Source organism: Nannospalax galili, unplaced genomic scaffold (assembly GCF_000622305.1).
Source record: "Nannospalax galili isolate Female #2095 unplaced genomic scaffold, S.galili_v1.0 scaffold371, whole genome shotgun sequence".
Classification (NCBI taxonomy): domain Eukaryota; kingdom Metazoa; phylum Chordata; class Mammalia; order Rodentia; family Spalacidae; genus Nannospalax; species Nannospalax galili.
In genome coordinates, this window is record NW_008331606.1 from 5,436,891 (window position 1) to 5,462,118 (window position 25,228).

The following is a 25,228-nucleotide window of genomic DNA, read 5'->3' on the forward strand; positions in this document are numbered from 1 at the left end:
CATATTCATCATTGTTCTTTTGAGTTCCATGTCCTGCATTGTCTCTAGGGGATTCTCATTGTGCTCCTCTAGAGGATTACTGGTATTTGGTCAGGATATGTTATTTTGGTTTTTCATGTTATTTTTTTTTCTCTGTGATTTTGACATTTGAATTTCTTTTGTAGTTTCCCGATTCTTGTGTGAGACTCAGGGCTTCAAGTTCAGGTCAGCTTCTTTTTGTGAACTTTATGTGTCTTTGTGCTTTCCTTTTTAGGCATGAAAAGCTGGTTCTTCTAAGCTTCTGGTTCTCTCTTTTGATTTTGTATTGGAGTGTCTGGATTGCTTTGTCTTCAGGAGTTCCCACAGAGGCCCAATTCAGGTGAGGGTCAGATGTTTTCAGGCTTTCTCCTAAAGTCTGGATCCCTCCAGGAACGATTTTGGCCTCAGGAATTTGGGGTTTGGACTGGCCTGGGAGCCTGGTCCGGGAAAGATACTGGTCTAGGGCAGCTGTCGGCCATGCCAGGGAGAGATGCAAAGGCAGATGAGGCAGGAAGAGGCCCCAAGTCCTCCTGGGGACTGCACTGAGGAGCTGGGTTGATCTGGATGCAAAGGATCAGGAAGAGGAAAGGTCAGTCCTACCATCCCAGAAAGAGGCTGGCAGGTGGTGCAGGGGCCAGAGGGTGGGGCCAGGCCCAGAAGCAGTGCTCCTGGGTCCCAGAGAACGCACTACTTTGGTCTGGATGAAAAGGATCAGGGAGTAGTATTGGTTCCCCAGGTGTCTGGGGCCCCAAGACAAGGAATGGGGCAGGAGTCAAACTAGGAGGAGAGAACGGCGGTGGAGATGGGAGGGTGAATGAGGCTGGGGGATTCAAGGCTCGGAGGATGTGATGGACTTACCCCGGGGAGAGGCCTGCAGGTAGGAGAGAGGCCTGCCTCAGGTCCTGCAGGCCCAGAGAAGCAGAGGGAGGTGAGGGCGGGGCCAGGCCCAGAAGCAGTGCTCCTGGGGCCCAGAGAAGGGAATGAATGGGGCAGGGCCCAAACTCGGAGGAGAGAACGGCTGAGGAGATGAGAGGGTGAATGAGGCTGGGGGAGTCAAGGCCCAGAGGGTGCGATGTACTTACCCCGGAGAGAGGCCTCCAGGTAGGAGAGAGGCCTGTGGGGGGTCCTGCAGGCCCAGGGAAGCAGAGAGCGAACAGGAGACATTTTTTAAAGGTTAAAACCTCATTTAATTTTATGTCTTATAGGGTTTATACAGAGTACAATATTGTATAACTGTATTAATTCAACTGTAAACCTAAAATTTACAGCCAATTTTGAAACTAAGCAGCTAATATGCATCTTAGCTCTGGAAATTGTTGTTGAATATGTCAATGCTGTTGTCATGAAATGCTTCTTCTAATTATGTGGTTATTAAGTAAATAATTAAAAAACATAATAAATTTAAAAAAAGAAAAAAAAATAGAAAAGGTCATTTCAGATTTAGTTAAACATGGCAGCTAGATAGCTAAAGAGATGCTCAACCAGAAATACTAGTTTGTCTTTTTGCTTGCTTATCTCTTGAGAGTTTTGTTTGACTAAGAGTACAGGGCCCATGGATGATTTGTCAAATATCAGGCGGGACTCTTAAGAGTCATCAAAAGATGCAACAAAGGCATTGGATTATACAAGTCATGAGGGATGACATAAAATATTTGCATGAGAGCCTAGCCACATACAAATATCATCGCTTGGAAAGTACAGCTGCTTGCAAAACGATGACGTCTTACAACCTACGTATCTATGATGCATGCAAATATTCAATTTAATGAAAGGGAAAACTAGTAGCTCATTTACTTTGGTCTTTATTTATAGTTATGAACTCCTATAGTGTATTTTGTGCACTTACTTTAAATTGTATACACTGAAGCTTAACACCCATACTTAAAAATCTACCTCCATTCCAGGCTGTGCATGACACTTGCTTTGCCTCTGTATTGGACTTATGCTGGGGACAGGGGATGTTTCTGTCATTTGCAGCTTCTAGTTTTGGAAGGACTGGTTCTCAAGAACGGACTTCCCACCTCCCTTGATGGCCAGCTATGCTCTTGACTCCACATATGTTCCTGGGCACCCAAGCCTTGATATTGGACTGTTGCCATTCCCATGCACCAAGAGGTTTTCCATCATTTTTCTATTCCTCTTGTACAGCCCCAGTGTACCTTCACCTGTGCCCTACAGAAAGTGTAAAACACCAAACTGAACTTCTCCAGATAAATATCACAGTCTAGGAATTTTAAAATAGTTTTAAAAAATCTATCGCCCAAGCTACACTACAAATGTTATGAGAGCAAGGGTCATGTGCCTCCTTCACCTTAACTCAAGTGTCTAGATAGGTTATGGGTATGTAGGAGGCACATTCATCTGTTAGCTAAATTAGTGGATAAATCAATGAACAAATCAATGACAAGTCAAAGGATGCTATACGGATATCATGAACGGTTCATATGGTGCAAAATTCATGTTAACAATAAAAGTTTTACTTAATCCATCAGTCAGCTTGTTTCCATGACATCAAGCTAGCAATTTGCTTGCTTGTTCTTCCTAAATTCAAAACATTTCTGATTATGTGGCAACCCAACCAGATTTGAAGGACATAAAATGCCTTACACTCATGCATAAGACTTGAAAATTTCACATACATTCCTCCTTCAGGTTTCTAACTCCTAGAAATGTGGTCTGCAATTATGTTTGATATTTTGAAAAAGTGTTTATTATCAAAGAAAATCACAAATAATTTACTAACATTACCTCATTGATCTTCAAATGATAGTTGTAAGGCAAGAGAAATTTTTACTGATGAGGAAACAATTACAGAGCAGGCTAAGTGACTTACTTAAAGCTATTAGGCTAATTCCTGACTCAGTTAACATTTGACACTGTTAACAGTCTCCATCCTAAATTGCTTTGCCTTGACCTCTGGGACTCGGTGCTCATTTTCTTTTCTTCTTCTTGTGAATTGAAGCTTTTTTATAGAAGAATGAGTCTAATATGAAATTCAATCATTTGTATCACAGTAAATTGTCTTTAAAATATATTTATATAATTAGCTAAGTTTGCACACATTTTGATTTACTTTCTTGTACAGTTGTATGTAAAGAGCACAAACTCTGGAACCAGAACATATTCTTTCAAGTTGTGACTACTGTTATGTGTTAGGTATGTGACCTCAGCCCAAGAACTTTACCTTTCTACTCTTTGCATTGTCTACCTGTAACACTGGGGAAATTGTTGTACCTTAGAGGGTTGATGTGAGGGTTACATTATAAAATATATATGAAATATTTACAACAATGCCTGGCATATAACCATCATTTGATCAATGTTAACTGTTGCTATTAGCATTATTCCACATAGATATTTCCATGAAATCATGTGCTGCTTCATTGTGCTAATACACTGTTTAGCCAATTTCATTTTGCATGATTTTATCCGAATTAACAGGAGTCAGAAATTCACTGAAAATGATATTTTTTTTAAAAAAAAAACATGCTATATTGTATCCATTATTTTTGCTATTCCATGTCTTTCTTCTTTCTCTCACCACATCCTGGTCCTATTTTTTTCTCCAGGCCATTGATACAATCATTGCCAGGCCCTCAGCACCTCATAATTTCTTTTAATGGGGTCCAAGTAGGGCCATGGGGAACTAATAAAGCCCCCACCAGAAGGGGAGTAATGTGGCGTTAGATCACAATACACCTAGCAATTTCTTGCACATGGTGTCTTTCTATAAATGCCATATGGATTGATGGAATGAAATGGCTATGGAGAACATATGGAAGAGGAGGTTAGAAGGAGTCAGGGGCCAGGGGGCAGGAACTTAGATGCCATGCTAGGGAGTTCAGCCTTGAACTTATAAGCTATGATGTGCCACTAAATTTTTCTAATCCTATAAATGTGGAATTGGAGAGAAAGTTATTTGGAGGCTAGGAAAGTCATTCATAGCTTCCTAACAATTCAACAGTACAGTTCATTTGTCTTTAACCTTAAGAAATACTTTTAGTAACATTAAAATCTGAAACTGACCCTGCCGTACGTAGTTCGCAATATCTCTTTCATTATTTTTCCCTCCCATGAGGAAGCTCCTTTAAAAATAGAATATTTGCTTTTTTTTACTTCATTTTAATAACATATTCTAATTTTGTTTATAGGACCCACCTAAACCTCTCTCCAAATGCCTCTCTGTCTTATAATACTTATAAGAGACAATGTGTGCCCCAAATCTTTACCGTGTCTCAGAGATTGGCAGTAGCTGGTGGCCTTAGATGTCTGGGCTTGAGCTAATTGTGAGTTTCGGCTAGCCAGGTTCACAATAATTGTCAAACCTACTAAGTTGCTTTCACAAGGCTGGACCTGCAGTCACAGTGATATCTACCAGCCAAAACTCTGGCCCCTTAGGATAGAAACACATTCTATTGTTAGTCTACGAGAAGAAAGATGGGCAATGTTACCATCTAGCTCAAACTTCATGATGTCAATCTATTTAGGCTGCTGTTACCTCAAAGGCAAAGAGAACAATGAACTTGAGTACCTTAATTAAAAACTTCCAAAGGGAAGGCTCCAAAGGGTTTCTGTTTTAGTATCATTGTAGTATAGTTGTAATGAATAGCAACTCATCAGAGACCTTTCCCCCGCAATGGCTTATTTCCAATATTCACTTTATTTTTCTCTTATCTCAAGCCCTGTGGAATTGCCCAGTTCTCACTGACTTGTTGAAAATTACTTCAAAACGATGTTCTCTATGTGAGATATTGTGTTTCCTGCCCCGATTATAACGCACATTTTGTTTCTTTTTAATTATCAATTATAAAAATGATTTTCTCTCTGACTTGATCCTCCTCCTCTATAGAAGTGCTCTATGTTTTCTCTGCCACTGCCTCACTGATGACTCGTTCTCTGGTGATTCAGGCTAAAAGGAAATCTCTCTTGATCTTATTCCCTTCACTTCAAAATCAACCCACTTGCCTGCTTCATCCACAAGAGTGTAACAGGAATGCTTTCCTGCCATATTAGTCAACCCAGAGGCAAAGGAAGAGTGAAAGGCCAAGACAGATGGTGACTGTCACTTGCTGACTGGTCGCACATCCAAGATCACAGAGGCTAGAGCTGAGCCAGGTGTCAGAGCTCAAAATGAGGCAACTGGGGATTCCATGAAATGACTTCAAGGCCAGACCAACAGGAGACTAATAAAACACTTTCCCTACAAACTGAGAAATGGCTTGCAACATTATCTTTCCTAGTGACATTGTCTATTTGCAAAGGTGCACTTCAAATTATTTGGCAGAAGTGGAACATTGGAGCAGACTTCTTTCTGTAATACTTGGAATAGACAGAAGAAGTGGAAACCCAATAAGAGCATGCCCAGTGGGCAAGTTGGTGGGGAGGGCACCGGACAAGGCCGATGAAAGAGCCAAAGCTATTATTTCCTCATTAGCCTCCACACCTGCGTCTACTGGGCCAGATGTTATACTAAGTGTACCAGGAGTCTGAAAAGAATCAGCCACAGTTCTTGTCCTGAAAGGTCTCCTTGTCTTTATTTTGAGAGGTGATCTCACTAAGCTGCAGAAGCTGCCTTGAACCAACTTGCAGTCTCCATTATGCCCTCAACAGCTTTTTCAGATTCCTGGGAGCTTTAGTCTTCACAGCATTTCTAAGAGAAATTCAGAACCCCTTCTGAGTCCAAAGCACTGCCATTTGCAAAGACCTCTAGAAATCATACAAATTTTAGGAACTCCTCTGAGAACCCATTCCCAAGCTAACAACTGCTATATGAAGAGATGACCATAAACTCTAACAAGAGGGAACGTGTATCCTGAATAGTCCAGGAACTCCTTTCCATCTCCTCTGTGGGAAACAGAATACCAGTCCTAACCCCCTGGTCCAGCACCACACCTACATCACAGCTAATGACACAGCCTGCAATCTCACAGTCTCTCTCTACTAGGGCCTGAGACCTTCACTGTGGTCCTTGTTACTTGCTAAATTTCATCATTAGAGAGAGTGTAATAAAAAGGTGACTGAGGAGCACTTGTTAGAGTAATCGAGCTTGCAATTCTGTGATAGAAATACAAATTGGATGCTGCCATTTACTGTAGAGAAAGAAAAGGAGAATAGTTATGTGACCGAGTTGTGTGTGTGTGTGTGTGTGTGTGTGTGTGTGTGTGTGTGTAATATAGATTCTATAACAGTGTGATGAGTGAGGATAGAAAATTAGTGAGCTTGTCTCTTTAGTGTGTGTGCATACATGCGCATGTGTGTGTTCTCTGTGTGTATACATGTGTGCCTGTGTGCTGTGTGTGTGTGTGTGTGTGTGTGTGTTGCTAGGCATGAAACCCAGAGTCTTGATTATGCTAGGCAAGTGGTCTTCACTTACTTACACTTCCAGCCCTGTCAATATTTTATTTTGAGATAAGGTCTTGCTAAATTTCCAAGGCTGTCTTGAATCAACTTGCAATCTTCCTGCCTCAGTGTCCCCAGTAACTTGGATTACAAATCAGCACCACTGCACTTGGCCCCTGCTTTAACTCAAGGACATACTTGTCCTCTCTGCGTGGCTCTTCAAATTTCATAACCTATACTTCTGTCCCTCCCCCTTTCCTTTTCTTGTGTTTTTCATTTCCTCTATTTCCTCTTCCTTATCCTCTCCTAGCACCTTACCATAAAACAAGTCAGAACCAGACTCTGTGAAGTTTCCGATTATATATAGCTGTCTGATGGATCACACATGTCTGTTCAAACTCTAATTCAAATGAATTTTGGATCACCCACCCTATCAGATTACCTATACCTCTGCTCCCTTTGTTACCACTGACAACCGAGAAATAACTGCCCGAATTTAGATTGTGGAAATTATATAAACTTCGCTGCCTAGCTCCCGTGGTTACAGACAGCGATCTGTCACAAGGATAGATGTCATATGCAGTCAGACTGACAAAGCTTTTCAGTCAGGCAGCAAGGAGACAGGTGAGCAGAGGCAAGTTCAGGGAGTTCATTTGGCCAGGAGAATTAAACAGAGGTATCAAGGGGTTATAAGTAAAGGGCAGCCAAAGAGGCCTGTGTGAGTCCAGCAGTGGCCAAGGTCCACATGACCTGACGATTTAGCATGGTCAGGAAAGGCCAAACAGAGAGCCAAAGAATCCGAGGTCTAGAGTTGCTGGAACCAAGCTGCAACCTCCCCTTCCTGATGTGGACCTTGAAGCCGCATTTCTAGGAGCTGTTTAATAGCTGTTTACTATTCTCGACAACACAAATTGCTCTTCAGGAAGCATCAAGCAATTCTGACCCAGGGAATAATTTGCAAAGCTCTTTGGGGCTTCTTTAAGATGAGACAGAAAGCACATCTTACAGGGGCTAGAAAGACAGGCCAGCACGTGTCAGTGATTCCTGAGAGAAGGACCTTGCTTTCAAGTTCGTACTAGGAAAGTGGAGCAGAGTAGAGGACAAGACACAGTGCCTAAGCTTTTCATTGCCTTGCTTTTCCTTTGCACTTCTCCATGCTGGCTGTGGCGGAGCAAGAGACCCTTTAAATACAAAACACCATTTTCCATGCATCTAACACAAGCCCCCTCTGGGTAGATGAGGTGAAGTTATCATTCTCCAAAATGCCCAAGCATGAAGGAGATGTCTGAAGGGGGCTTCAAGGAAGAGATGCTGACCAGCAAGACCTCTTTGTCTTCATCCATCTTTCATTCTGATGTATCCCCAGAGCCAAACGTGTACCAGCGCATGTCCCAAAGGCAAAGACTTCCTCTGTTATGGAGGATAATCATGAATTGATTATAAGACATTGCACTTGGATCCTTGGAAAAACCAAATCACATAAACACCTTCTTGGTCATTGTTTTAAGGGGAGACAACCTGATATTGTATTGTATGACACTGAGCCATGTTAAAGCTTTAGAACACATTAAACAGTATCTCAAGTCAGAGCAGATTGGATTCATTAATGGAACTGGAGCGCCTTTCTAAACATCAGAGCAACTTTTTTAGTAACGAGAAACCTTACTTCCTCCACTTAGTTGAGCTGGAAAATTAATGTAGTGTGCTTCTCAAGAAACACATAATGAACATGATGAATTTTCATCATCCTGCTGGAAAGTGATTCTTTATGTTCTTATTCCAAATTTACAGCAAGTAAATTTAACGTTCCAAAGCTGCTGAGCCTTTTTAAGACCTCACTATCAATTTGTGGGGCGCTTTAACTGATTCTGACCTGGAATTGATTAGTGCTTTCTGAAAAATGCACGTGTAGCAAATTGCTGCACTTCATGACAAATCAAGTCATTTGGTGGAAGTCACACTTCTAAACTATTCATATTTCTCATAAGAAAAAGAACAGCCTTTACCTTAGTATCCTGCAGAGAAGCAGAGAACCAAACTGGCTCTCCTACTTTTTATAGAAAACTTGTAATCAGGGAGTGAAAATTCTGTACTGCAAACTAGGAGCCCACACTGTCCAGCCCCTGGGCAGAGCTGATTTCAAAGCTCTGTTCTTTAGTCAAGGGTCATAGGCCACAAATGGCATCCCAGAGCACTGTGAACCCCCAAGGATACATATGCTTTAAGCAGACATTCCATTTCCAGGCGCTTTCCCCCTTAACAGCAGACTCTTCATAAGGAACAGAATTTAAGGAAATTGCTACTGGTAGAAAAGGAGGTGATAAGGGAGGGGGGCACACAGTCATTCAACTTTTTAAAAAAACTGATCTATAATACACATACCATAAACATTTTTAAAGTATACAATTCATTCACAAAGATGTGCAGCCATCATCACTATCTGATTTCAGAATATCTTTGTGGTCTCCGAAAGAAATCATGTATGCATTAGTGGCCACTCTGTACTTCCTTCAGTCCCTCTTCCAACCCTATGCAACCACTGCTTTACTTTCTTTCTCTGTTGATTTGACTGTTATGGATAATGATATCTTTCTGCATAATGGTATTGTTTCTAATTTTGTTTTGAAGTAACCACTGGATTTTTCCCTGTGAGAACCAAGACAGGAGGAAATGTGTTGGTACCATTTTAGATTCGGATCTCTGAAGTATAGAACTTACTTGGGAAGAAACTCTCCCCCTTGAAGGCCTTTGCTTGTGGATATAGATAGCTGCTGAGTTTAGTGCTTGAGCCCAGACTTTCACATCGGGCCTGGTTCTCTCTCTCTCTTTTTTTTTTTTTTGACTGAGGTCTTGCCTTGCTGTTTGTCAGAGACAGAGCAGATCTGAGTATATGAAAGTGAGTTCCAGCCCTTCTGTGAGTATGCCCTTGAGCTAGGTACATACTATAGCTGAGTATGCCCTTGAGCTAGGTAAACAGACTCCTATCCCTAGCTCTACAACGTTTAACAGACCACAGGGTATGTGACTATGGGCATATAACATGATTTCTCTGAGCCTCAGTTTCTTTTCTGTAAAAGGGAAGTAACAGTACCTACTTCACAAGACTTTTTGAAAGAGACAAATAAGATCAGACATACATACAGACAGGTAGAGTTTAGTATTAAGTCAGGCATTAGTCAGCTCTCAGTAAGTGGTCTCTAAAACGAAATGCCTCTTTGTGCCAGGTACTAGTTCTTACATTAGTCATGTCTTACTGACACTTAGGGTACCTCATCAAAAGGAAAGATGGGATCCTGACTACAAGGCTCCGTGATGCCTCTGAAAGATATCCATATAATAAGATGACAAAATATCTGATCAAGTATTTGAGATTGATATCCCACCAGCAAACACTAGCTCCAGATTAATGCCTTGACAGTCAAGGTAAGTGGACATTCTCAGGAAATTAAAATTCAGCATGTTCTTTCTGCAAAGGTTACTATACTTCATAAATATCAATGTTTTATCCTGACCATAGGGCAGTCATTTTCTCCAGAAATATACCAATAGGTATTCATACACAGTATAATATGAAATCAATAGATCAATAAGACCTTTGGTTTTTAAAATGTAACAGCAAATCACCAGGAAAAAATATCTACAAAAGATAACATCAAAAGGCTACTTTAGACACAATCCAATAGAAATAAAGAACCACATATTTCATACAGTATGTGTGAAAACCCTGATAGGATTTTTAAACATAACCAAATGTCTCCCTAATAAAACGTTTAAAGTCAAGTGTTTTCTATATGCATACACAGTGACTGTGGTAGGTGGACAAAAACAAGTGAACTGCCACAGGTCTTTAATGGACATTTAACTCCTTCCTCAGGTTTGATGCACAATCATTTCTTGATACTCAATATGGTTTAGAGCAACATAACTAAGCACAAGCAGTGAGCTCTAGCAGAACTCTATTTTCTATGAGATTTTGATAACCATTGCTTTAGACCGAATTGGACAGCCCCTGCAAAATGGCCTCTGCTGCCGTCTTTAGTCCCCATGCTCACTGGTACATATGTCCTTTAAATTCATTAATACTTTCCAGAGACATCTCTCTGCTTTTGATTTTACTGCATCTTTTTGGTTATCAGAGAACAAAATACATCCAAGGTCATCAGAGAATTCCTGTCCTGTCTATGGGCTGCTAAATGAGACCAAGTTTTCTGAATCAGAGTCTGTGATGCTTTCAGCTGACTACATCTCACTGGCTACTCATGAAGCAGGGATGGTGCTATATTCCTCCCAGTGTTTTTGCAAGAGAAAAGTGAGATAAATGCAAAACTGCTCTTAAAGGGTCGGCAAAATGGTTCAGCATGTGAAGGTGCTTGTCACCAAGCCTGAAAACCCAAGTTTAAGGGAGAGAGTCAACCCCGGCAGGTTGCTCTCTGGCTTCCACATGTCTGCTGTGGTATGTGTACATACATACACACACACACACACACACACACACACACACACACATTAAATAAATGTAAAATAGTTAAGTTCCTTTAAAGTACTGTGCAAATATAAGCTGTTATTTTTAAATCAGCACTAATAGGTCATTTTGCTATCTTTCAACTTTATCAAATACAGTGGTAAATGGGAGCAGAGAACACTTAATGGAAGAATTTCCAAAGGGTAAAATTGTCAGTCAGCTAAAAACTGGGGGAACTCCTGATAACTGCTGTTTTTTAAGCTCCCCAAGGCAATAGCTGATTTCCAAAACAGTGCTGATGCAAGGCATGCAATGAAACAAGGTCAAGGAGTGTGGGTTCTTCCCCAGCCAGGGCAGAGAAAGGGAATCAGTGCACAATTAGTTGTTAGCTGATAAATGGGGAGTCATTTGGCTGAATGACAAGCAAGAAGTGGAAATCAGCATAAATACAGCAGAGAGGAACGAAAGTGGGGGAAGAAAAAAGAAAAGGAGAGAAAGAATAGGAATGGATTTGAAAACCACAAGGGAAAAGTGCATAGAGCAAAGAGGGCCTGATGATCATCAGGCACCAAAGGTAAAGGAATAAAGAATTTCTTCCCTTCCAACCAACCACATGGAGCATTTCTTTGCTGGAAAAGGAGGTGATTGTTTTCTCAGGAAAGAGGCCCTGCTAAAAACTGATCTGGGATTATATTCACCATATCTCACTCTCAACTCTCATTTTTCTATTGCATCTTGTGTTATCCTCTAAGTTGGGTGGGGGATAGCAAAGACTATACAACATACTTATCTCTTTAGTTTCAAACTTGCTGGTTTTTTAAAAAAATCAAACTTCCCTTGGTAATAAAAAATACTGCAGGTAAAAAAGATCAAATCACTTATCTACTATATACCACGTATATTCTACTGGTATGTATTTAAAAGCATGACCACAACAAGGCTTCCAGATATAACACTATATTTATGTATGATAATACATTATGCAGAGATGAAATTAGGGCCTTAATGGTAAACTAGAGAAATCCTCCCATCCAGTCTTAAAATCTTTATGCAAAAAGGAAGTGTGAAGAAAGGCTGTTTTCTTCTGAAGAAAAATCCCAGGCACAGTATGGATACCCTCTGAATTCAATGAGATTTGGGACATAAAAGTGAGGAGGGGCAAAGTCATGACAAAGTGTGAATGGGGTGGACTCTCAACAAAGGGCTTATCTGTCTTCACTGACTAGACTATCATGGGCATGAGGGTTCTAGTCTATTAGTGTGTTGACCTTGTCTCTGAATCAAATGACCTTTGTGTATCACTACTAATATTTGGTGAAGAATAGGGATCATCCTTCACAGAGGTCTCCTTACTTGGCTCTTTTCAAAGCAAGCCAATATGGGGTTCAGGAGGATACTAAGAGCAGCCATTCTGCTGGGCTGGGGAGGTAGCAGAGTAGTAAGTAGCTGGATGCTGCAGCTTCCCTAGAAACTCAGTCTCTGAGGCACACAGCCACAATCCCTCTCCTCCATCTCCGACACACCAACTGGTTAGTCCCAGACACCAAACAGCACAATGTGATACTTAAGAAATAAAGTGTCTTTCATGAGGGCGACTACTGACTTCACCACACAACATGCTTTTCGGACCAATATAAATTACAATTAAGCTCTTTAACAAGAGGGAATTCACTCTAATTCATGCTTGCGTATCTCCTGCTGACCTAGGGTCTAACTGTCTTCCTGATATACAGGGGCAGCTTAGCAATGACGTTGGCTGTTGCTCTACCTGGATACAGATGACAGAAGAAGACTGGCTTTGGAATCAGAATCTACACATTCTAGTCTGAGTTCTACCAGAAAAGTGCTAGGAGAGCTCAGGCCAGCCTTTCTGCCATGCCTTCCCCTTGGCCTCACTTCTCTAAACATGCTCTGAACAGCTTGGAGCCTTTTTAAAAAAGCTTCTGTCAGCTCTGTTTTCATCAGTATCACTTGGAGAAGCATTTTGTTCATCACTCTAAAATATCACTATCACCCACATCTCTTGAACTCCACGTTCCTTTGTTTTTTCTTCAAGGCTTTACGATAAATTTAAAATTGCCTTATTTTCTTGTTTGGCGTCTTCTTGTTCTTCATCTTTCCTTCCACCAACAGAATTCAAGTCCATTAAGTTGAGGGTTTTTTTTGTCCTTCTTTTTCACTGTTAGATACTTCATTTGGAGCACTATGTATTTAGCATAGATAAATAAAAATAAAAAATAAAATAATAAATAAAACAATAAAATAATAAAAAATCATGAATTAAAAATTACATAGTAGATGCTCAATAAATGTGTGTGAACTAAGCCAAAAAAGGTGGTGTGATGATAAGATGTAAAGTCATTCCCAGGGTTGAAAGTCTATGGATTGTACCATTCATAACTCAGGAGCTTTCGTAATAAGGTTCTGGCATTCAAACGGGCTGTTTCCAAGTACCCCAAAGACAAAGCTCAAGCATTTGTCTCCTTTGAGTTCCTAGAGTTCAGAACTCCAGCTTTCAGCAGCTCTTCCAGCTGGACACGGGAGGGCAGTATACCCACACTTACTGCTTCCATCCAGTAGAGGGCCAGAGATAGGGGAATCCAAGTTCTGGATAAATGGCAGTACTCGGGTGTCAAATTGGCATGTCAGGACCGGCGCCTAACTGACCCCTGATGTGAGGAGTTGCAGACTGCAGGACAAAGGGTTCAGTAAAGACTTCATTCAAAATTTGTAACATGGAAATCAAATGTGAACAACAGACCCCAAAACCATCTGTTCTTGCCAAAGCCAGGACGGACTCCATGGCCAGCTGCCAGAATGGTCCTGGGTTGTTCTTTACACATTAGGGAAGGGAGCTAAGTTTTCTTCTAACAAAAGACCATTATGCAAAGGACTTCCAAATGCATTTTTCTTTTGATGTATTCTCTTCAACTAGAATCACGTAATAAAATGATAATGATAATCTTTTCATCTGTGATTAGCCTGAGTTAAAATAGACACACACACACACACTCACACACACTCACACACACACACCCCACATGCACTTGTGTATGCTCACACACACACACACACACACACACACACACACACACACACACCCATGCACTCCTGGAATTACAAGCTGATTATATGCCTCTCCAAGAAATTTTTCATTGTGACTTAGTGAAAATGCATTTTAATTAAAATGTTGTACACATAATAAGTTGGGGAGGTTTTTTAAAAGAGCATAATTGAATCCAAAAATTGAACACCTTGCTACAGTATTAAAGGTGCACATGAAAATATATCAAGGAAAACCTATTACAGTTAACACGTATGAGCATAAGCACATAATTTCTATTAAGAAATGTAAGGCTTAATGGGTATCCAAAACCATTCAATATGTGAACTCCTGTTTCGATGGCATATTCTATTACTTTCAAAATTTTGACTATGGTGCTGGATACATTTAAATTTAACAAGACCTTCTTATGAAATAAAAAGTTTTGATGCTCTTAGTAAATATATTCCAACCCTTAGAACTAAACAGATTTTTCCCTCATATTTTTTTAAGCTTCCACATTCAGGACTATCCCAACTCTGTACCCTGGGTGATATCCCTTTATAAACTCCAGTCTTGCACACAACCCCTCAGGCTACAACTGCATGGCTGCTTACAACACAAATAGCTTATATATTTGTGTATAAAACCAACAATGTCTAGCACTGGCACCAGATCACTGCCTTGGACCTTTGAGAGGCTTTTGTATGGTATTCCTTCTATAAACTTTCATAACCTCACTGTAAGCTTGTGATGAATTAAAGTGTTCATTTGGAACAAGATAAGATTACCAGACTTGTCCCTGCAAGTTCCTGTTAATAAAGCTGAGAGCGTTTAAACCCTCAGGAGGTGAAAAGAAAGAGCTGGTCCATCGTGTGCTGTCCGAGGTGATCATTTTCAGTTGGCCCCTGATAGTGCTGGTGGATGTATCCCTTTTAGCATCACTTAAATGAAGCTAATGTAGGAGGTTTTCTCCTCCATCTGCCCATGAGATATCAGAATGAAAGGAAAAATAATAAATAGCTCTAAACTTAACAGCAAAAAATCTCCGCAGAGGATTGGAAAAAGCAAAGTCTCTAAACACTTCTTTTTCCTTTGAACACGGCATGTGCAGAAAGCTGGTTCCGTTTAATGGTTTTCTCCCAGCTGCCCTGGATTCCCTTCACCTGGACAGGGTAGACACCAGTAAGCAACATTTGATGTCTGCTCCATTTTTAACATGTCATTTCTACAGAGGTTTTTAGTTTTTAATCAAGAGAACAGGAAATAAGCTGAAAGCAATAAAACACACACCAGAGCAGGGTCTGTGAATTCCAGGGAAAAAACGTAAGTGCTTGAGAATGTCCCTAAGCACAAAGGAGGCTTCGTTTGTGTTTAAGTTGCTAAGAAGAAATTCAAGGAGTTGACAGCTAAATATAGCTCACTGAAAATATACAAAGTCTACATGGGGTCAGACACCCTTTTAACCTCAAAGGCACATCTGGTGGGGTGAGCTATGTGCTTTTTATCTTTCCCTTCCTCAAGTGGAACCCTTCCGTAGCTCTCTCCCACTCCTTTCCCTCCTCCAGTTTTCTCACTTGGAGAGACCAGAAGTAACTACTGGGAACTGAGGTTGTAAACTTGCCTCCCACAATGGCCTCAGGCATCCCACAACATAAATTTATCCAGATCTTGACAGAATCCCTACTGTAAATGTTCTTCCTTGTAATAACTTGGCTACTGAGTTGCTAAAGATACTAATGGCTTATCAGTCTAGCTTAAGGAATGAATTTGTTTTTCTAGAAAAATTTAATGAGTAGCAAGTACAAGAACAGATTAGTAGAGGCAGAGACAATGCTTTTTTTGCATTGGCTCCAACAAGACATTTTGCATACTTCTGAGTCGATCACAAAATGCTGAAAATACCTACGCATACATTTGTCTTCCAGCCTATGGACTCCTGTCTTCATGTTCCAGTATTTACCTCACAGCCTGATGACTTTGGGGCATTTAATAAGCATTCGGTTGACTGAACCAAACCCTGTATCAATAGCCAATAAAATGGTGGCTTTGGCCAAATACATGCTAGCTGAAAAGCATCTGATATGTGTTTTTTAACAAAATTTAGAAGCTACAACACACTTTGCAATTACAACCAGAAAACAACTGACATAATCAAAAGAACCAAGGAACATTTTAAAAGCCATTATATTCCTCAGGAACAATATCCTTTGGAAAAACTATTCTTTATCTGCTTGTCAGGGAGCATGTCCTCCCTTGCGGTAATTCACATAAAGTGGTCATAGCCATGAAAAACTACAAAGGCAGAGAGTCTGCTTATGGTTTGCCAGGATTAGATATTAAATAAATGGATAAGGGTCACACATGGTCCCAATTCCAAATTCATGTTGCAATGCCTGGTCAAGGTGGGGTGAGACAGAAAATTTCCAACTCCTATTCTGAATAACCTGGCTTAGGTCCGATAAGATAGATTGTTATGAAAACTATCTGGCAAAGTGCAATTTTTCATTCAAATCTTCCAAAGAAAGGGAAAAAATGGTAAAACAAGCTTACTATCTTGTGTATATATCTAAATACTTATGGACTTAAAATTTATTTTTAAAGGTTATATTACAAGTAATATAAATTACAATGAGGCTTTTGCAAAGAACATTATGTACTGGAAGAGTGTCTCCCTGAACTGCTACGATATGAAAAACGGTGGACCAGCCCTTTCATAAGGGGCTCTAAGTAAACAATTGTTATCAATATAATACATGGATTCCAGTACATTCCATTGGAGCAATAGTTCTCATGGGTACTAACTGACTAGGGCCATTTTCCACGATTTATTATTTCCATAATTTTGAATTCCTTTTTCAACTGTAAAGAATGTATGAGTCATTTCCAACACATAGCAATGACATTCCATTTCTACATGCTACAGAGTAAGTTCAAGCTAACCTGATAAAATGAAAAGAACCGCAGGTTTTCTTAAAAGGCCTTTCGGCCACCTGAGAAGTCCAAAAATGTGCACAAAAAGAAATGTGCTGACAAGTTAGACCTGGGATTACAAAACACAAAGAAAGGGGTGAGCTGAGAGAAGATCACTTGTTGTAAATTAAAGCATGATAATTAGAAATTGGGTGCATTTAATCTCTTTGGGGGAGCACTGAATAAGGAGCCCCATGTAGTTTTATGCAGTAATCAGTAAAAACATAAAATATTAACATGGATATTTCAAGATTTACCAAAATTTTATTTGTGTGTGTGTGTGTGTGTGTGCGCGCGCGCATGCATGTGATTTATGTGTGGACATGTGTGCCATAGCTCACATGTGAAAGTCAGAGGACAATGTTATGGAGTCAGTTGCTTCCTTCTACCTTTACATGGGTTGCAGGCACTGAACTCGGGTTGTCAGGATTACGTATCTTGTGCTTTTACTCACACGGCCATCTTGTTGGCCGGGTGTATTTTATCTTAATACTCAAGACAGAAACTACTTTCAAGGCAGCCTTCTCCAAGTCTGGAACATTCTCTATTTCAGTGGATCAGTTTAGTACTTATTTAGATGTGGTTTAGCATTCACAGCCTTGATACCTTGGGGGCATTACCACCGAAACAGGAATTTTAGAAGACACCTTGTTCCAAAATGACCAATAACTTGAGTGATACAGTTTGTACAGTGTCAGAAATACACTTTCCTATTTAAAATTTATTTAATGAACTTTTTTGGTCCTTTTGAGACAGGGTCTTCTTGTAGCCCCCACTGGCCTGGACTGCGGTATGTAGACCAGGCTGGCCTCAATCTCACAGAGATCTGCCTGCCTCTGCCTACTGAGTGCTGGGATTAAAGGAGTGCACCACTACAACTAGCCTTTAGTGAAGATTTTAGGCACATATGTATTATAAGATGCACATACGCCCCCATAGCCACTATCCCCCCATTTCTTATCCCCTTTTATTAAGTCCCCCTTGGTCTCCTAGGCAGTAGGCTTATATTTTCATCTCATATGTGCATACATGATTTTAGGTATCTATATAAAAAATAGCAACCACAACTGAAAGACAATGTAATGTTTGTCTTTCTAAATCTCACTTAATAAACTTAATATAATTATCTATACTTGTATCCATTTTCCTGCAAATGGTATAAACTTGTTTATGGCTACAAAAAAGTCATCATGTATGTATACATTTCTTTATCTACAACCCTGTAATTGGACACCCATGGAACATTTTCTAGTGTTCTGTAAATCACAACACTTGTCAGTTTTGTCTTTAGAGTTAAGCCAAGAAAACTTCATCACTTATTATTTCTTTGAGTGACTACAAATGAGATGCCTCTTGGAAGCTCAGCCTGACCTCAGCTCAAGGTAACCTTGGAAAGTGAGGAAGCTGCTAGGCAGCAAGGTACTCAGCATCAAGTCTCCTTGAGCTACATGTTCTGCCCTGACTTTTTATCCAGTTACAATATTTAGGCCTTTCACAGTTCATTTCTGTGATTTCTATACCTCAGTCAGTTTATGGCAATCCTACCTATCTTGCCTCATCAAGTGTCTTTCTTGGTTTCCTGGACAGAGGGAGTGTGTGAAAAGCCTTATTGCAGTACAGTAAGGGCCTCCTCCAAGTCTTGGATTAGGAATTCAAGTTCTTAACTGCAATCAGATGTACTCAGTCATAGGCAGATGTCATTGCTGGGTAAAGTCTCTACCTCCCCACCTAGACTTTGAGCTCAAGAGCGAAGATCTTACTACAGTTCATCTTTGGTATTGCAGGAAGAATTTGCTCCAAGCTCCCAGTGGACACCAAAATCAACTCCCTTTCAGGAAATAGTATGGCATTTGTGTATAACTGATAAGCACTCTTCCGTATATTCTATTTATTTAAATTTTTTGTTATTTTATTTTATGAGTGTATGTGAGACTCTATGTGTGTGCATGCATACGCTGCACATACTTCCACACAAATGTGGCACAGTTCACATATGGAAGTCAGAAAAGATTTTGTGGGAGCTGGTTCTCTCCTTCTACTACATGGTTCCTGAGGATCAAACTCAGGTTATCAGGCTTGTGGGCAAGTGCCTTTAACTGCTGATCCATCTTGTAAGTCCTCCCATCTATTTTTAAATATTTATTTATTTTCATTTTTTCAAAAATGTTTCATTTATTATTTTTAATTTATGTGTATGAGTATACTGCTTGCAGGTATGTATTGTACCCATGTCGTGAAATGCCTGTGGAGGTCAGAAGAGGACATCAGAGCCCCTGGAACTGGAGTTATGGGTAGTTGTTAGCCACCATGTGGGTCCTGGGAATCTAACCTGGGTCCTCTGTAAGATCAGTGTTCTTAACCACTGAGCCACCTCTCCAGCCCTTTATTTTCATTTTATGTATATGAGTTTTTTGCCTGCATGTAAGTGTACCAGTGTGTGCAGTACCTACAGAGGCCAGAAGAAGGCATCAGATCCCCTGAAACTGGTTATACATGGTTGATAACAGCCATGTGGATGTTGGAAACTGAATCCAAGTCCTCTGGAATAGCAGCCAGTGCTCTTAAGTGCTGAGTCATTTCTGCAGCCCCTCCCATATATTTTAAATAATCCCTAGATTATCTATAATGCCTACTATAGTGCAAATACTACGTATATAGTTGCTGTACTTTACTGTTTAAGGAATAATGAGAAGACTGGTCTTGGGCAGAAGGCTTGAAGGTGAATACAAGATAAAGTCATCATCATTAATTGGAAAAGAAGTCAGAATGAATATCTTAGTGGCTGTATTCTCCAGAAGGGTAGGACTTACATAATGTCCATCTTTGTAAATCTGATATATAGCACCATCTAGCTTTTGTAATGCTGTTTATTTCTATGTCTTAAACCTTTTTTTAATTTATTTTTTATTTTCAGAACATTTTTTAAAATGCTAAATCATACTCATCCTTCTAGACCTCTTATAGGCAGAGAAAGCCAATTAGCCTTCACTTTTCTGACCACTATACTTCTGATCTCTTCCTTATGTATCCCAACACTAACAGTCGGGTTAGTGAGACAGCAGAAGGAAAAATGGGAAGAAGGAAAAAGACAAAGGAAGGAAGGAAATTTCAAATAGTCTGCATTCAGATCAAATAAAAATAATTATGTTGTTATGTGTTTGGAAGATTATTTTGGCTTCATCTAACCTCCTCCACCATCTAAGCATTCCCCAGATATAAAGAACTTTACTAAATGTTCTACAGAGATGCCTGTTCCTTCAACACAGAGAACAGGCAATACTTTAGAAATTCTAGACCAGCATCTTAGATATTTGAGATTACAAACCAAGGTATTAAGCTTTCTGTGGAGTTAAGTAAAGAAATTCAAGTTTAGCCAGGCATGGTGTCACATGCCTTTAATCTCAGCACTTGAGAGGCAGAGGCTGGTGGTCTACATAGCGAGTTCCAGGACACTGGGATTACATAGTGAGATCCTGTCTCTCGAAAAGGAGGGAAGGAAGGAAGGAAGGAAGGAAGGAAGGAAGGAAGGAAGGAAGGGAGGGAGCCCCCGTCTCACTTTAAACCTGATTTCATCATGTATTTTGTAAGAATCAAGCATGCTCAACTGGGAAGCAAACACTAACTTGATAAATACTGTCAATCTAGTCTGTTTGGGCTCATTTTGTTCTGAAATCTCTCTTTGCGATCACTTAAAGAAGAGACAAAATGTAACTGTCTTTGCAAATAATAAAATAGGCTACAGATTAAAATAATAAAAAGCAAGACATTTCCTAAGAGCATTCTACAAATACTGTATACAGTAGGAAGGTACAGTTTGATAGCAAACTGTGGCCAACAGACTGATTAGAACTCAACAACATTACAGAGCATCTTGGAAAAAAAATCACCAACATCTATGTAGAAGTACTCCCAAATCAAACTGAAGTATTTCTCTTTTGCTAGGGCAAGTATGAAATAATCATTGAATGAGAGAGGTAAGCATTTTGCTTAAGCACATCTAATCCATTTCAAATAGTCTAAGCTGTGATAATGCCATCCCTGCTTCCATTTAAAATTGACTCATATATAACATGTTTCTTCACAAGCAACTAATTGAATAAACAAGAATCCCCTCTGCAAACGAACTAGGGAAATCAAGCACCAGCAATCAAGGCAGAACAGGAGGAAAGGCAGAATTGATCAGTGAATCCTAAAATTTTCTTAAAAGCAACATCTCACCAAAAAAATAAATGTGGCAAACAAAGTTCAGAAAAGTAGGTGGGTTTATTCAAAGACTAATGTTAGGGGATAGGAGGGTGGTTGAGTGTGTAAAAGCAGTAGGCACACAACCCTGATGACCCTAGTTCAATCCCAAAATCCCATGTAAAAAACCAGATGTAGTGGTCTACATCTGCAATCCCAGCACTCCTAGGGCAAGATGGGAAGTGGAGACAGGAGAGGAACCTAGTAGGTATTGGGCCAACTAGCCTTGTGTATGCAGTTTAGAAGCAGAAACAGAGAGACCCTGCCTCAGTAAAGTGGAAGGTGAAGGTCAATTTGTCAAAGTTTTCTTACACAGACACACATGAAAAAACCCAAATAAATAAATAAATAAATAAATAAATAAAGAGAAATATTTGCCACTAAGAACTTTACATCAAAAGCAGTCACAGAAATTCGATACCTTAGATGATCCAGGTCCATCGGCCTGTTGTGTATCTTCTATCTTTTATCAGGTTCAGTTGAGAGGATTCTTAGCAATAGAACTGTTGCTGGCTTTTTTCCCTACTCCTATAAGTTCACAGACCTTTAATCGGGATATGTTTGCTAACATGTGTTAGTACATGCTTCTTGTTTGGAGACTAGTAAGGCCATTTAAAGTCTAATGCAATTTAATAAAATCATGCAGGAAAATAAACCAAACAACAACAAATTCCGTTTCTTCCTCTTCCTTTAGGGAAAGAAATAGTAAGTGGGTTTGTTTGTTTGTTTTTTAATAATCTGCCAGGAAAACTAGGGTTGTCCTTGACAAAGGTTAATTGTTAGTAATGTCAACTAAATATATGTCATCTCTTGAAATCTTCTTTTCAAGGGATTTTAATTAAAAGGTCAAGAACACTAATATACAACATGTATTAGCACATTTTGGTTAAACAAAGAACACTTAAAGATACACTTTGTCAAGGCTGTAAAGATACTTAATACCTCAGGCGCTCAAATGAACGTCACTAATAGGTCTCTTAAGCTTTTGTTTTTTACGTATTGTCTCCATGAAGTCTGCATTTTAAGTTTAATTGCACATGAATTAATTATCTAGATGTGTGTGTGTGTGTGTGTGTGTGTGTGTACGCGTGCATGCGTGTATGTGTATGTTTAAAGATAGTGAGACTCCAACTAAGAAAGAAAAAATGGGTCTGGGAAGGAAAAAACCCTTATTGATTTCTCCCAACATACACTTCCAGCCATTCCCAACCCAATTTATTATAAACTCCAACAATCATAAATCTCAAGCCTAGTAACTCTTTCCTCAAAATTAGAGTTGATACAAATAGAGTTGAATAATTAATGTACTGAAGGTCTAGGATGAAGCAGCATTTTATGGGATAGTGTACTATTATCTTAAATATAGCACATTTCTAAGAGCAAAAGCACCCTATTTTTTAAAGAAAAGTCAAGGTCCTCTCATTTACATACTCCCTCTCACACCCTCCATCATTAGTACAACATAATATATTGAGCCAATTTTATGACTCAATCCAGCCTGCCAACAGTCTTGAATGAACTGTGTGGTTTTCAAGACTGCTTAGTAATTTCCCCCTTTGAGAAAACACATAATGATGATCATATGCCTACAGAGCTGTAAAAGTATTTGAAAGCTCTACACATATATTCTCTTGTCTTTCCCTCCTCCTTTTCCTCATTCTACAATAAAGCTGAATATAAAGGATGTTGTACGGAGATCAGTTCAAGTTTCAGTTTCTTGCCTATAAAATATTACTATTAATCCTTCCCTAGCCTCCTTGCTTCATAGGGATAAGTTGAGAAGTAGATAACACACAAAACTTCTGAAAACTCCCTCCCCCATTAAAATGTAGGAGAATTATATTTTATTAATATAACAATTTATACATTACAAATTAATGAATGATCAGTCATTTGAAAGTCTTTCCAGGTTCCCCATCATATGTATTAGTTACTTTCTGTTTCTGTGACAAAATATCACGACCGAGGCAACCTATAGTGGGAAGAGTTTATTTGAACTGCAGGGACAAGGAGTCTACCATGACAGGGGAGGCATGTAGAAGAAAGCTGAGCACTCACCTCTTCAAACCAGCACAGGAAGCAGAGAAAACAAACTGGAAATGGGGAAAGGCTAAGAGCTGTCAAGGTCCGCCCTCCGCCAACCCGTAAGTGCTTCCTTCAGCATGGACACACCTCCAAAAGGTTCCATGACCCTCTCCAAAGAGCGCCACCAACTGACCAAATGTTCAAATACTTGGATACTTTGGGGGATATGCTCATTCAAAGTACCACACCATCCAATGAGAATTCCTGCCTGAAGAAGAGGGGATATATCTACCTCTATTAGAAAATACCAGTCTTGATCTGCAATAGGACAGAATATAGAAGAATTGGAAATGTGTAAAAGATGCACGGTCACAATGGAAGTGATTTTTAAAGTAATGTGTGACTCCAGTAGGCTTAAGCCAAAGCAAAATGCTGGACTGAGTAGATAACCAACAGATATAATCTGTTTTGATTATACAGCCAAGAATTTAGGCCAATTTATATTTTGAAGTTCCTTAGCCCAGTCCAAAACTGTCCTATTCTAGGCTTATGCATCAACTGAAAAGGCAAGCAATAGTTCATGGGCATTGTAAAGGCTTCTGATCCTTTGGAACATATAATAGCTGTTTCTCATTCCATCCTTCAATTAGACTACCTGAATAAGCCTGGCTCCCTCTCCTCCCAAAAGATACTTAAGTGAAGAAAATGCTTCATGTTTTCATCTGGCTCAAGTAAGAATACGTCTGATTCAAGAAGTCTGAAGTACCCAAGTTTTGCCATTAGCTGTGGAGTTAACCCTTATAAGAAAATATTCAGAAGTCAATCTCAAATATGGCTTAACAGTTACACCTCTATTCAGGTTATTTAAGAAGAACTGGCATCTACCATTTATCTTATTACTGTGCAAAGGAAAAGTTTTCTCAAAGTTCAGATATGATTTCTCTTATCTATAGGGTTCTATTTAATGAAATAGAGTAACATTTTTCAATGTGAAAGACACTAATAGTTAATAGTATATTCTAATTATATAAAAATAAAATTAAATGATTTCAAAATGCTTTATATGACTTTAGAAAATGGGTAAACATTATTCCTTCCATGTGTGGGTTAAACTCACAAAAATTATTCCCTTTTCTTTAAACAGATAAACCAAAGCAAAGACTACAATGGAAATGGCTCCACTATTTCTGGAGTTTTCATAAATATTTCCTTAAAATATGTCTTTAAAACTTGCTTTCTTTTGGAAACTACTCTCTTCTGAAAGGACAGGAAAAGAATCTTTCACATTTTATGATCCCCTTTGGAGGCAACAAAGCAACAGCCAAGTGCTGAACTGATGGATGAGCCAATGAACTAACCTGGCTGCAAATCGGAACAGCCTGGGGAGCTTGTTAAATAAGGGGGAGGAGGTTGGCCCCATCCCAGATGTGCTGAATCAGAGCTTCCAAAGGCAAGACCAAGGAATCTGTATTCTTAAATAGCTTTGAAACATCTGCACTAGCTCATGTCATCCTCAGGTATCATCTCTTTTGAGGATTCTTGAATCTCTTCCTAGCATTCCAGACCATTCTGACTGGTGTCTCAGGGACACCTCAACTGCACCAAGGCTAAAATAGTAAATTATTTCACTTTTTCTTTCCAACCTATTTCTTCTTTAAGTCTGACTTCAGATTTTTCTCCTAACATTTAATAAACAGACCCTATGTCACGATCTTTTGAATTTCTTTTTTTGAATATATTTTATTTTTATATGTATGAGTGTATTGCCTGCATGTGTGTTAGTTCACCGGTGTCATGAATGCCAGGGGAGATCAGAAGAGGTTGTCAGATCCCCTGGAACTGGAGTTATAGACTGCCATGGAGTTGGCTGCCATGTGGCCGCTGGCATTCGAACCCGGGTCTTCTGTAAGAACAGCCAGTGCTCTTAACCACTGAGCCATCTCTCCAGCCTGATCTCTTGAATGTCTAAAATAGAATTCTAACTTGCTCCCAGCTTTCTATACCTCAGTTTTCTCTGAAAAATGTTTTAAACTGACAAAAAATGTTTATCAACTTGAACCACTCTGCATTTCCCAATTTTTCAGACTACATTTAAGTAATGTGCCCTAGCAAACATCTGTTCTTCT

At 39.5% G+C, this 25,228-nt stretch overlaps 1 protein-coding gene across 2 annotated transcripts in view; it reads right to left on the reverse strand.

The window, feature by feature from the left end:
• The window catches only part of Gpc3 (glypican 3), a 433,306-nt gene that overhangs the window by 214,727 nt on the left and 193,351 nt on the right, over positions 1 to 25,228 (reverse strand). The gene's annotated exons all lie outside the window — the stretch shown is intronic.